The sequence below is a fragment of the Phyllobates terribilis genome, unplaced genomic scaffold (assembly GCF_046119375.1).
Source record: "Phyllobates terribilis strain yellow unplaced genomic scaffold, ASM4611937v1 Scaffold_1__5_contigs__length_1240528914, whole genome shotgun sequence".
NCBI lineage: Eukaryota > Metazoa > Chordata > Amphibia > Anura > Dendrobatidae > Phyllobates > Phyllobates terribilis.
The window spans coordinates 120,110,900-120,124,316 of record NW_027362761.1 but is presented as its reverse complement, the minus strand read 5'-3'; positions in this window follow the sequence as shown (position 1 = coordinate 120,124,316).

Genomic DNA, 13,417 nt, shown 5'->3' with positions numbered 1-13,417 from the left:
ATCACGCCACCGAACAAAATGTGGAATAAAACGCGATCAAAAAGACGAATGTAAATAAAAATGGTACCACTGAAAACGTCATCCTGTCCCGCAAAAAACAAGCCACGATATAGCTCCATCAGAAAAAAAATCAAAAAGTTATAGCTCTCAAAATAAAGCGATGCAAAAAAATTTTTTTTCTATAAAATAGTTTTTATTGTGTAAAAGCACCAAAACCAAAAAAAATGATATAAATGTAGTATCGCTGTAAACATATTAACCCGATGAATAAAGCTGCCTTATCAATCTTACCGCACGCAGAATGGCATAAAAGAAAACAATCCCTGAATTGTTGGTTTTTGTTTATTCTGCCTCCCAAAAACGGAATAGAAAGCAATCAAAAAATGTCACATGCCCGAAAATGGTACCAATAAAAACATCAACTTATCCCGCAAAAAACAAGCCCTTACATGACTGTCGGCCGAAATATGGAAAAATGATAGGTCTCGAAATATTGCGATGCAAAAACTAGACTTTGCAAAAAAAAGCGTCTTGTGTGAGCTGCCAAACATAAAAACCAGATATAAATCTGGTATCGCTATAATCGCATCGACCCGAAGAATAAAGTCGTCTAATCACTTATACCGCACTAGGAACGGTGTAAAAAATAAATAAAGCCATTTCTTCACCTGCTGCTGATTTGTTCATTCTGCCTCTCAAAGATCGCAGTAAGGCTCGGCTCACATTTATCCTGGGCTCTGCACTGAGCGCTTACACCAGGGCTTCCGTGTAAATCTCTGAAATTCAAACAGAACCCCCAGCGGAAGATTCCCTGTAATGAGGTGAACGGAGGCACCCTGGACGTCGTCTGGCCTGTGATCCCACAGTGTCCGTCTTTTTATTAGACGTGCATAAAAGTGCCATCTGCCACAGTTTTCTGAACCTCTAAAAAAAGGGCACCGCTAAACAAAGGCTACATGGAGCACAGATTAAGGCCGGTTTCACACAACCTGATATTTACGGTACCAGAAAAACTAGTACTGGAGATATGTGTGTCCGTGTCCACCTGTGTGGCATACATGTGGCAACTGTATGCCGCATCCGGAGCACACGTACCGGCACCTGTGAATCAGCGGTACAGTTAGCGCTGTTCCCAAGCGCCAGGTGCTGAACACTGACCTCATCATTGTCCCCTATTGGCGCTGTGATCAGTTCAAGCAAGGGACAATGTGGAGAGTTGTATTCTGCTCCTGCTGTGTCCTAGTGTAAAAATAAGAATAACAAAAAAAATCCTTATACTCACCTGTCCGAAGATGTCCCCGGCTGTAACTCAACTGACTGCTCACGCCGAGGAGCCGGGAAGAATGACTGGCTCCAGTGAGTGGACCCCGGAGCTGCGCTCAGCGAGTGATGTCCTGTCATTCACTGAGCTCAGCGGAGCTCCGGGGTCCACTCGCTGCAGCGATGTCACGGGTGTGTTGCCACGAAGATCGTCACGAGTACACAGCCTGACTTCTCGCAGCTGACTTGTTGGTGCTTTGTGTTTTTTCGGCAGTGAAGGAGTTAATTCTCTCTCTCTCTGGGCTAGCTGAGGTCCAGCCTCGCCCAGCTGCAATCAATGCTTCTTTAGTGAGACTCCTTCATATTCCTGCAGGTCTGTTTGGGAGGTGTCGGTGAAAGCTTTTCATTCAGACTTACAGAGCGGATCGTGGTGTTTGGAGTTGCTGAGATAAGTGTATTTGGAAGTGTTTTTTCCCTTTCCTCGCTTTATCATTTATCTCCTTTCCCGTTGGTGTTCCCTCTGTTGTAGTTGTGTAGAAGTTGTATGCAAGGTGGTTTTGGTTTTTCCCTTGTACTGTCTCGTTCGTCTAAATACTGTGTGTGGGCATATTATTTCTGGTTCCCAATTGTTGTGATCGGGGTCCTTCTCAGGACTAGATTACTGAGGTGCAGGGATCCTCAGGAGGTAGGGGTTACGCTGGCGGCCTGGACCTCTGTACCTTTAACAGTACCTCCAGGTTGAGGGATTAGTCAGGGCCCCAGCTTAGGGTCAGCTTAGGCCCCCTACCTCCAGTATTCTGTGACAGTGACATTTTCACCGACCAACTTAGTTTTTCTCCAGCTACCATGGATCCAGTAGCCGGTCTAGCTCGGCAGTTGCAGAGTTTGTCCATGGGGCTGGCGGACGTTAGGTCCAAGGTTTTGCATCCTCTGGAGCAAGCCGGACCAGAACCTAAAGTAGCTCTCCCTGACAGGTTCACTGGGGGGCGGGACAAGTTTTTTGTTTTCCGGGAGGCATGCAAATTGTACTTTCGGCTGCGGCCTCGGTTATCGGGCAGCGAAGAACAAAGGGTGGGAATTGTCATCTCGCTCCTACAAGGGGACCCACAATCTTGGGCGTTCTCTCTTCCCCCAAGCTCCCCGGTTCTCCAGTCAGTGGATAGGTTTTTTGCTGCTCTGGGACTCGTATATGATGACCCAGATCGGATCTCCCTTGCTGAGCCTAAGTTACGTAGGATTCAGCAGGGAGATCGTCCGGCGGAGGAATTCTGTTCGGAGTTCCGTAGGTGGGCCACGGACACCCAGTGGAATGACCCGGCTCTTAGGAGCCAGTTTTGTCATGGTTTATCCGACAAATTACAGGATGTGTTGGCACAGTATGACTCTCCCGCGTCACTGGAAGCCGCTATGGCCCTTGCCATTCGCGTTGACAGACGGCTTCGGGAGAGGTGCGGGATAACTCTACCCCCTGTAATGTCTCCACCTCCTTCAAGGTCCCCTCATATGGTGGTTCCCCTGGTCAGTCCGGAGGAGCCTATGCAATTAGGAGGGACATCATTTCGGGGAAGGGGACCGGTGGAGCGCCATAAGACAGGAAGGTGTTTCCTCTGCGGGAAAAAGGGACATTTTATTGGGGGGTGTCCATCCCGTCCCTTGCAGAGTAAAGAGTCGTCGAAAAAACTGTTGATCCCAGGTTGTGTGGTGGACGGCAATCTGGGAGTAGGTATTTCGTCCCTAGGTTCGTCTCAGTTTCTCGTACCGGCGGAGGTGGTGGTGGGTGCGAGAACTGAGAGGATATCTGTTCTTCTGGATAGTGGGGCCGGGGCTAATCTGGTTGATGCTCGGTTTGCCCGGGTTCAAGGTATGCGATTGAGTGAGTTGGCTAAACCCATCCCCATATTCTCGATCGATGCCAGGCCTCTCGGTCAGGGAAGTTTTTTGCAAGCTGTGCATGGCGTAAAACTTCAAGTGGGGGCAATACATAAAGAACTGTTGTCTTGCTACGTGTTGGAGGGTCTTCCCACTCCTATAGTGTTGGGCCTTCCTTGGTTAGCTAAGCATAACCCGGTTATTAATTGGAAAACCAGAGAGATAAGCCAATGGAGTAAATTCTGTAATAAAAACTGCATGAACACGGTCATCGGTGCGGTTACTCCTTGGGTCTTACCTCCATTTCTGGCGGACTTTGAGGATGTATTCTCGGAGAATGGGTGTCAGGAACTACCTCCTCATCGCGAGTATGACTGTTCTGTAAAACTGCTCCCTGAGGCCAAGTTATCTAAAGCTAGGTTGTATAACCTTTCTGGTCCTGAGAGGCAGGCCATGAAGGATTATATTTCTGAAAGTCTGGCTAAGGGGCATATTAGACCTTCATCTTCACCGGTGGCCGCGGGGTTCTTCTTTGTTAAGAAGAAAGATGGAGGCCTACGCCCTTGCCTGGATTTCCGTGAACTTAATTGGATTACGGTCCGAGATCCGTATCCGCTCCCACTTATTCCCGATCTCTTTAATCAGATCGTGGGCGCCAAATGGTTCTCTAAGTTGGATCTCAGGGGGGCGTACAATCTGATTAGGATGAAGGAGGGGGATGAGTGGAAGACGGCTTTTAACACTCCGGAGGGGCATTATGAGAACCTTGTCATGCCATTCGGTCTGACTAATGCCCCGGCGGTGTTTCAACACTTTGTTAATGATATTTTTCGCCACCTGGTGGGACAGTTTGTTGTCATATATCTGGATGATATCTTAATTTACTCGCTGGATCTGGTGTCTCATCAGGAGCACGTTAGACAGGTGTTACAGATCTTGCGGGATAATAAACTGTATGCCAAGTGGGAAAAGTGTGTGTTCGCCGTACAGGAACTCCAGTTTTTAGGCTTCCTGGTTTCAGCGTCCGGTTTTCGTATGGACCCTGGGAAAGTGCGGGCAGTTCTTGAGTGGGATCGGCCGGAGAATCTTAAGGCACTACAACGTTTCCTGGGGTTTGCTAACTATTACCGGAAGTTCATTCGTAATTTCTCGTCCATGGTTAAGCCTCTCACAGACATGACTAAAAAGGGGACGGATTTTTCTAGGTGGTCTGACAAGGCTTGTCAAGCATTCTCCTCCTTGAAAAAATGTTTTGCCTCGGCACCCATACTCATTCAACCTGATGCGTCTCAGCCATTCTTTGTAGAGGTAGACGCTTCCGAGGTAGGGGTGGGAGCAGTATTGTCACAGGGTTCGTCCCCTGGTAAGTGGCATCCGTGCGCCTTTTTCTCTAAAAAATTGTCGTCCGCTGAGAGGAATTACGATGTCGGCAATAGGGAACTCTTGGCCATTAAGTTAGCTTTTGAGGAGTGGCGCCATTTTTTGGAGGGGGCAGTTCATCCGGTCACCGTCATCACCGATCACAAGAACCTGCTATATCTGGAGTCCGCTAAACGTCTGAATCCCAGACAAGCTAGGTGGTCATTGTTTTTTACCAGGTTTAATTTCGTCGTTACATATCGTCCTGGGTCTAAAAATGTAAAGGCGGATGCCTTATCTCGTAGTTTCCCTGGGGCCGGGAATACGGACGACCCGATTCCTATTCTTCAGGAGGGGGTGGTGGTTTCGGCAGTATGCTCTGAGCTGGAGGAGCAGATATTGGAGGCTCAGGGGGACGCCCCTGTTGGACCTCCGGGGAGACTGTTCGTTCCAGATCAGTTGCGACAAAAGGTGATCGAGGCACACCATAACTCAGTTTTTGCAGGACACCCGGGGAGTAAAGCAACTGTGGATCTCCTCTCGCGTCGGTTTTGGTGGCCTAACTTACATAAAGAGGTGGTAACTTTTGTCGCGTCCTGTGGGGTTTGTGCGCGCTCTAAGACCTCACATACCCGTCCGTCTGGGGCCCTTTTACCTTTGAAGATCCCGGAGCGTCCTTGGACTCATCTGTCTATGGACTTTATTACGGACCTCCCTCCGTCTTCGGGTAAAACGGTCATACTCGTTGTAGTGGACAGGTTCAGCAAGATGGCACATTTTATCGCTCTTCCGGCTCTCCCTAATGCTAAAACTCTTGCGCAGGTGTTCATTGGGGAGATTGTGAGGCTTCACGGGGTACCCTCCGAGGTGGTGTCTGATCGGGGGTCTCAGTTTGTGTCCAAGTTCTGGAAGGCGTTTTGTGCACGGCGGGGGATGCATTTGTCATTCTCGTCGGCTTTTCATCCTCAGACCAATGGTCAGACGGAACGTATGAACCAGAGCTTGGAGACATATCTTCGGTGTTTTGTGTCAGAGAACCAGGAGGACTGGGCTTCTTTCCTACCTCTGGCAGAGTTTGCTCTCAATAATAGGCGGAGCGAGTCCACTGGTAAGTCCCCGTTTTTTGGGGCATATGGTTTTCACCCCCAGTTTTGTACTTTCAGTAGGGGGGGCTCTTCGGGGGTTCCGGAGGAGGAACGATTTTCCTCATCTCTCGCTTCAGTATGGAGAGGGGTGCTGAAGAATCTGAATACTATGGGGAACCGATACAAACGTATGGCTGATAGGAGGAGAGTGTCTGGTCCGGACCTAAGTGTGAACGATCAGGTATGGTTGTCTACCAGGAATATTAAACTTAAGGTTCCCTCCTGGAAACTGGGTCCCAGGTTCATCGGGCCGTACAGAATCAGTTCTATTATTAATCCGGTGGCATTCCGTCTTGACCTCCCCCCTACGTTTAAAATTCACAACGTGTTTCACAGATCATTGCTTAAGAGGTATGTGGCGCCGGTGGTACCGTCACTTTTACCTCCCCCTCCTGTGGTTGTCAATGGTAACTTGGAGTTCCAGGTATCGAGGGTCATTGATTCACGCTTTAATCGCCGGTCCCTTCAGTACTTGGTTCATTGGAAGGGGTATGGTCCTGAGGAGAGGATGTGGGTTCCTGCGTCGGATATTAACGCAGACCGATTAGTTCGGGCCTTCCACACGACTCACCCGAATAAACCTGGCCCTGAGGGTCCGGAGGCCCCTCGTAGAAGGGGGGGTACTGTCACGGGTGTGTTGCCACGAAGATCGTCACGAGTACACAGCCTGACTTCTCGCAGCTGACTTGTTGGTGCTTTGTGTTTTTTCGGCAGTGAAGGAGTTAATTCTCTCTCTCTCTGGGCTAGCTGAGGTCCAGCCTCGCCCAGCTGCAATCAATGCTTCTTTAGTGAGACTCCTTCATATTCCTGCAGGTCTGTTTGGGAGGTGTCGGTGAAAGCTTTTCATTCAGACTTACAGAGCGGATCGTGGTGTTTGGAGTTGCTGAGATAAGTGTATTTGGAAGTGTTTTTTCCCTTTCCTCGCTTTATCATTTATCTCCTTTCCCGTTGGTGTTCCCTCTGTTGTAGTTGTGTAGAAGTTGTATGCAAGGTGGTTTTGGTTTTTCCCTTGTACTGTCTCGTTCGTCTAAATACTGTGTGTGGGCATATTATTTCTGGTTCCCAATTGTTGTGATCGGGGTCCTTCTCAGGACTAGATTACTGAGGTGCAGGGATCCTCAGGAGGTAGGGGTTACGCTGGCGGCCTGGACCTCTGTACCTTTAACAGTACCTCCAGGTTGAGGGATTAGTCAGGGCCCCAGCTTAGGGTCAGCTTAGGCCCCCTACCTCCAGTATTCTGTGACAGTGACAAGCGAGTCATTTTCCTCGGCTCCTCTGTGTGAGTGATCAGGTGGATTACAGCGGGGGACATCTTCGGACAGTTGATTATAAAGATTTTTTTATTTTATTCTTATTTTTACAACAGGACACAGCGGGAGCAGAATACTACTCTCATCACTGTCCCCTGCTCACGCTGATCGCAGCGCAAGCAGGGGACAATGATGAGGGCAGCATTCAGCACCCAGCGCTTGGGAACAGCGCTAACTGTACACTGATTCCCAGATGCGGTACGTTTCACACTGATGACACATGGATGTCATCCGTGTGTCATCAGTGTGGGATGTTTTGCGGCCCGTGCAGTGCAAAAAACGGACATGTCAACGTGTTTTGCCCATGGACACAAGGTCCATGGAAACACACTGAAATGTGCACAGACCCATTCATTTGAATGGGTCTGCATGTGTATGTGTCTTCTGTATGTGTGGAAACTGTCACCACACGTACCGGATACACTGACGTGTGAAAGAGGCATAAATTTCCTGCCTCAATATAGTGAATGGATCCTTCGGGGGTTTCATCTGAATTACGTCACTCTGAGATTTAAATGGAAACCCCAATATCAGTGCTCAGCGTAGAGCACTGGATAAATAAGAACATTTTACATAACATTTTGGATCACAATAAAAGCTTTGACTCAAGCCACAAAAAAAGCAAGTCCCCACTCAGGTCCATCATCTGTTAACGGAAACATAGGGGGCTTCCACATTACTAGTAGCACAAAGGCTCTGGAAAAGCGAAATGGTCCTTGCCCCCCAAAAGAAATTCAGCAAATTCTGTACTTCCAAATACAAATGCTCACCTCCCTTTTGAGTCCCACAGTGTACCTAAACTGCAGCTTGCGTCCACATGTTTGACATTTCTGTAGCGATGAGATCCCGCCTAATTTACAGGTGCATGTCACCGGAAGCACGAGCTAGGCATAATGTACTAGTCACTACTAGTGATGAACGAGTACCGTAATATTCGTAATCGCTATACTCGTTACGAATGCTTTGTAATAATTGCGTATTTGTTTCGAATAGCGAGTACAATGGAAGTCAATGGGAAATGCGAGTAATTTTCTGCTGGACCCTACAAAGTGGTCTGGGGGCCTGAGGAAAAGTCTGAAATGGATGGGAAAGTGATGAAACAGAATGGGAAGAGCCTGGGGAATGTGCCTGCATGCATTTCTGACTCACATATGGTTTCTGGTAATAAGTTTGTTGCAGTATTTCGCCAATTTTACAGACACACAAGAACAACTATCAAAGCTAACCTAAATTGCATTTAACAGGCCAAAAAGGTTAAGAAACAGTTTTTCCTGCATAATCACTTGTATATTAGGCTAAATAAACCAGAGGAACCAAAAAATATCCCTTTTAGCCTTTGTTCACACATACTGTTGTGCCTTTTTTTTGCCTTCTACAATTGGGAGGGCCCTGACTTATACATTTTGTAGGTCCATCTGTCATACATCATTTTAGTTCGCTATTCCCCAGCACTTTACAAGCACAGCTAGAACGTACTAGTAGGTATGTTGATCTTTGACCTGAGAGGCCTCAGGTGGCTCCGTAACATGCGTTTTGGAGGGACACCTGTTACTTAGACATTTGGGCGGTCCCTCCATCATTGACACTCAGATAGTAGAATACATATTCAATAGCAGTTTACAATGTGTCCATTGTAGCGTTGGGCTTGACCCTCCTCCTCCTCCTCTACCACCATGTGATACTGCGGCCCTAAATTCAAATGTTCAGAGGCCCTGCAGTAGGCAGGAAAGCTGAGTTTTTTGAGAGCCCTCGTGTGGCCCTGTAACACACATTTTGGAGGTCCCTCTCGTGTACAATACATTTGAGAGTGCCCTCACTTATTCATATTATAGGGCCCTCACTCTATTATTTAACTAATTTAAAGGCAGAGACTACAGAGAAAAAGACCAAGAGACATGGAGAACTAGAAGGCAGAAGTGAGTGCGGCCTGCGATCCTCAGGTATGGCTGAACTCTGTGAACCGGAAAAATAAAGCTGCACTAGTCAACTGGATGACGAGCTCAAATATATCACTTGTGCAAGTCAATGGACAAAGGATATATGGTGCCCCCCTCCAGGATGGGTTGGAGAGGCTTCTCCAAATGTCAATATTCCACAGATTATATAGGAAGAGAAGACTTCTTGATACTGTACTACTTGGTCCAGTGCAGAATGTGCATCGTATTTCCAAAAATTACTCCTGGGGACTGTGTCATAGGTGCAGGGAGATTTCATGACAATGGCCTCCCTTGTCAATCATTATCTACAATGGAGTACTGTAGTAGTTGTGGACCTCAATTCAAGTTTTCAGAGGGCCACGAGTCAGTCATCAACAGTCAGAATAAATTTCTATTGAATATGTATCCCCTATCTCAGTCACAATGTGGCACAAGCCTGACATGTTTTTTGCCAAATAGGGTGACTGACAGTACATTTCTATTGAATATGTATCCTCTATCTCAGTCACAATGTGGCACAACCTGTGACAAGGGCCTCCAATGGCAAATATTAGTTTGGTAGGACCACTGTACATTCCAGATTTGTCCACTGCACAATGTGCATAGGGTTTGTAAAAATGAGCCCTATGGGCTGAGTCATGGTTGACGTAGGTAGCCACCATCCCAAGGGCCTCCAATCACGAATAGTAGTTAGGCTGGAGTAGGAATGCTGTCTTGGTTTGTCCACTGCACAATGTGCATAGGGTTTGTAAAAATTAGCCCTATGGTCTGAGTCATGGTTGACGCAGGAAGCCATCATCCCAAGGGCCTCCAATCACAAATAGTAGTTATGCTGGAGTGGAAATACTATCCTGGTTTGTCCACTGCACAATGTGCAAATGGTTTGTAAAAATTAGCCCTATGGGCTGTGTCATGGTTGATGAAGGATGGAAACGGGTTTTTATGGGAAGGGGGTGACGTTAACAGCAGTAGCATGAATCTGCATTTTTGGTGAATTTAGGTTGGATTGCTGTCATCTGGAGGGATTACAATCTGTGTAGATATCCATTCCCTGTTGAATTTATTTAGAGTAAGACTGTCTGCATTTTCCCTGGAGAGGCGTGTGCGCCTATCCGTGATGATTGCCCCAGCGGAACTGAAAACACGCTCAGACACCACACTAGCAGGCAGGCAGGCCAGCACTTCCAAGGCATATAAGGAGAGGTTGGGCCAAGTGTTCAGCTTAGACGCCCAATAATTAAAGGGAACTGAAGCATCAGAAAGGACGCACGTATGGTCACTTAAGTACCCCTTGACCATGTTCTGCAACTTATCCCTCCTTGGCATTGTTACAGGCACAGATAGCCCTTGCTGTTGTGCTGGTTTATTGAAAATTGCCCAATTTATGGACATTTACCCCCCACCTCTGTTGGAGCTGGTGTTCGTGTCTCTCCCCATTATCCCTTGGTGTTGAAAAGAGCCAGTACCTCTGCCACAAGCATTGTCTGAGGGTGATGTTTTCAGCAACTGATCTACAACGGCCCTCTTGAACGATTCCATTGTAAAACTCTTTGGTGACTCCAGAAGGAGAGAAGGAAATTTCTCCTTGTACCGTGGATATAGAAAGGTGGCCAACCAGTATAGGTTGTTGGATAAAATGTGTATCATGCGAGGGTCTTGCCACAGACACTTACACATGAACTGTGCCATGTGGGCCAAGCTGCAAAAAGGCAAATGTTCTGTGTCCCAAACAGTTGAAAAAGTACCCATTCTCTCCTCACGCTGACTCGCCTCCTCCTCCTCCACCTCCTTGTCCTCCTCTCCAGCCCATCCAGCCTGGACAGACATAAAGCTTGGGTTGGGTGTCCCCTGTACAGCATTACGAGTCCCCTCGGTAGCACAGAAAAACAAGTCCTCTCCCTCCTCATCTTCCTCCTCGTTACCCATTGTTGCCTCAGAATATTGGCTGGGCTGGGTAATAACACCCATTGGGAGATATGGCTCCATACCAACATGCTGGGCACTCCAAGCATCCTCTTTGAGATTATGCAGTGATTGTTTCAAAAGACACAGCAGCGGGATGGTTACGCTGATAATAGCCTGATCACCACTCACGAGGTTGGTGCAGTACTCAAAGTTCTCAAGAACCTCACAAATGTCAGCGATCCACACCCACTCGACAATTGTTATGTGAGGTGGCTGACTCTCAGTCTGACGGGCATGCTGAAGCTGGTATTCAGCTACTGCCCTCTGCTGTTCACTAATCCTCGCCAACATATGATAGGTGGAGTTCCACCGCGTGGGCAGGTCGCGAATGAGTCGGTGACTTGGCAAATTTAAGTGCTTTTGCAGCGCTGTAAGAGCAGCAAAAGCCGTAGAGGAATGGCGGAAATGGGCGCTAATACGGCGCACCTTCTCAAGTAGGTACGGCAAGTCACGGTAAGTTTTCAGAAATTTCTGAACAACTAGGTTTAGCATGTGAGCCATGCATGGCACGTGTACCAGCTTGCCGACCTTTAAAGCCGCCACCAGGTTACGCCCATTATCGCAGACAACCAGACAGGGTTGGAGGTGCAGCAGGGAGAGCCACTGATTGTTCTGTTGTTTTAAAGCTTGCCACAGCTCTGCTGCAGTGTGTGCTTTCTGACCTAAACAGATCAGCTTCAGCAGAGCATGTTGCCGCTTTGCCGATGTGCTGCTGCACAGGTCCCAGCTTGGCAGTGATGGGGAGGGTAATTCAGCAGAGGATGAGGAGCAGGAGGAGGGGAGAGAGGAAGTCGAATATGAAGAAGTGGAAATTCTGACAGAAGTTGGGTCCGTTATACTTGGCATGAGTAGGATGTGTGATGTTCCAGTTTGCGCCTTTGTCCCACTCTCCACCAGGTTCACCTAGTGTGCCATGAAAGAAATGTATCGTCCCTGTCCACAACAACTTGTCCAGGTGTCTGTTGTCTGTTGTTAGGTGGACCTTCCTGGTTACGGCGTTGGTGAGAGCATGGTTCAGATTGTTTAACACATGCTTGTGTAACGCAGGGACAGCACAATGGACAACATAGTGGTGGCTGGGAACACTGTATTGTGGGGCAGCCACAGCCAAGAGATCACGGAAAGACTGTGTTCCAAAAAGCCTAAACGGCAATATCTCCACAGCTAGCAATTTGGCAATCTGCGAGTTTAGTATTTGTGCCTGTGGGTGCATGGCTGGATATTTACGCTTTCTTTCCAAGCTCTCAGGGACGGACAATTGGACGCTTTGCTGGGACAAATAAGTGGATGTGGTTGATGTTTGTTGTGTGTGAGCAACTGCAGCTTGTGGGCAGAAGGTATGGGTGCCTGCTTCCTGAACAGCAGATTCTGAAGGACATAGCCCAGGCGACATGGCATTGGTTTGACCCGCAGACGTAGATTTGGTACCCAGGTGTTCCGCCCACCTACTGGGGTGCTTGGCTGCCATGTGGTTTTGCATACTGGTGGTGCTTAGGTTGCCTTTGCCCTGGCCTCTGCTCAACTTGGTATGGCAGATGCTACAGACTGCAATGTTTTTCTCTGATGGACTTTCAGAAAAAAAATTCCACACAGCAGTTGAACGCCCCCTTGTCCTGACATGGCGCACAGCGGAGGTGCTCTTGGGAACAGTTGACCCAGTTCTCACTCTAGGCAAACCACGACCCCTTGGTGCCTGTGTTGGTGCTACATATCCATCTTCCTCTGTGTTGCTGTCATGGCGATTCATGCCAGCAGTCCAGGTCGGATCAGTTGACTTATTATCGACCATCTCGTCTTCCATCTCATCCTCCTTCCCTGTTGACATTGTAGGCTGACCTGATGGCAACTGTGTCTCATCATCATTTGCCTCCACCGCTGGAGACAGTAAATGACGTTCCGCCAAGTGGCTTTCTTCTGGCTCTAGGCCCTCAAATACTTCAGCATCAACGCACGCCACCTCCTCTTGTCCCTCTTCAATGCTGCACAGTGATAGTCCAGAGCCAACCAAAGGATACGTACCAAACAGATCCTCTGAGTGGCCAAGCTTGGGGTCATATGTCTCCTGTGACTGATAATGGCTGGAGGAAGGAGAACCAGCTTCAGGATTGGATGGGCCAGCCTTCTGTGTATCCACAGTAGGCTGTATGGTCGTGGAAGATTTGTTACTGCTTGACAAATGCGTAGAGGCCTTGTCTGCCATCCAAGACAGAATCTGCTCTCGCTCTTCTGGCTTCCACACACGTTTACGTTCCAGACCGGGAAATTTTTCCAGGAACATAGTGGATGCATCAAGCTTCTTCTGATCTGACACAGACTGAGTGCCTTCTCGCGCACCACTGACAACACCACGTCCACGTCCACGTCCCTTAACAACAAGCTTTTTTGGCATTTTGGGTTTTGTTGACAGATTTTCAGATGTTGATGGCACAAGCCAAGCTAGCTGTGACAGCCAAAATAGTGGTTTAAATGGTCTGGTGCATGCTTTGTAGCTGGTAGTAGGAAATGTTTGGACTACTGCTTTGTGTAGGGCACTCAATGATATTTTAAGTGGACTAATAAGGACAGAAGGCAG